At 55.6% G+C, this 1,045-nt stretch overlaps 1 protein-coding gene across 1 annotated transcript in view; it reads left to right on the forward strand.

Moving 5' to 3' along the window:
• The first annotated feature begins 6 nt into the window (after window positions 1–6).
• LOC113213986 (heparan-alpha-glucosaminide N-acetyltransferase) overlaps window positions 7–1,045 on the forward strand; it is a 23,715-nt gene continuing 22,676 nt past the window's right edge. Inside the window, exon 1 of the mRNA XM_052276650.1 lies at window positions 7–15. The gene's annotated coding sequence lies outside the window, so the exon portion shown is untranslated. The remainder of the gene's footprint in view (window positions 16–1,045) is intronic.

Here is a 1,045-nt window from a genome sequence, read left to right on the forward strand (position 1 = left end):
CTACTTCGACAACCGGTTGGTTGTTTAGCTGTGATCCGGCCCGCCGGGCTAGTATACGGGAGGTAAACGTGTTGAGCATCATTGCTCGGTCGGATAGAATTTGGTGACCGCACACAACCCGCGGCGTCGGTGGTCTGGAAGTTTTTAACCGCAGCACTATATATCGTTGTATGTCGGCAAGTAGTTTGAAGAGTGGAGAGAAAGAAAAAAGGTTCGAACATGCTATGTATGCCGCTGATCTATTGGTTCTTAAAGTTCAGTAACGAAAGGGGGCGAGGGAGGGAGTGTGGAGGGGGAGGGGTGATATATTTTCGGGGTTGGGGGGAAGTACCGGAAGTACTGTTGCCCGTGGGGGAATGCTGCTGGCTGACGGACGGCAGGATGCCGTCTCTGAATATATATGTGTGTGTGTGTGTGTCTGAAGTGTCGCGCCTTTTTCTTCGAACATCTTCATCTCTGCTTATCTATAACATTTTATGGTGCCAAACAGCTCGCGACCCTCCTGTGCCTTCTTATTCTTCTCCCCCAGTGTCTTCGCGTTGTTTTACCCTGCGTTTAAGCGGCAGACCTCGAGGCGCAGTCGTCAGGCGTCGTCGTTCAGGAGGCCCTCGTGAGTTCGGCTGCCTTTTTTATGATGAAGTGTGGCGACGATTACCATGCCTAATGCGGGCGGGTGGGGTGCCAGCACCAAATCAACGCGAAGGTTAAGAGCCGATACCACTAAACAACAACAACGACGACGACAAAAAACGTAAAATAATTGTGCGGTTTGAAACCGAGCCGACCCGAGGCAGGGAGGGGACCCGCAAGTCGAGCCAGCAGAGAGCACCCGGCTGAGATAGGCCGCAGTCGGCAAAACCGCAGGACTGCGTGAGACGCGGCGGGAGACGCGTCTCTTGGCACGGTGTGTGGCACGGTGACCCGGTGGCACTCTGGCAGGACGAGGCGACGACCCGAGGCAGACACGTCTCTGGAGGTGCCACCAGCGCGAGCATCGCGTCAGAGGTGCCCTCCAATCGGGCGTCGCGGCCTAGTGTGCGTTGCT

This window comes from Frankliniella occidentalis, unplaced genomic scaffold (assembly GCF_000697945.3).
Source record: "Frankliniella occidentalis isolate FOCC.00 unplaced genomic scaffold, Focc_3.1 Scaffold9, whole genome shotgun sequence".
NCBI lineage: Eukaryota > Metazoa > Arthropoda > Insecta > Thysanoptera > Thripidae > Frankliniella > Frankliniella occidentalis.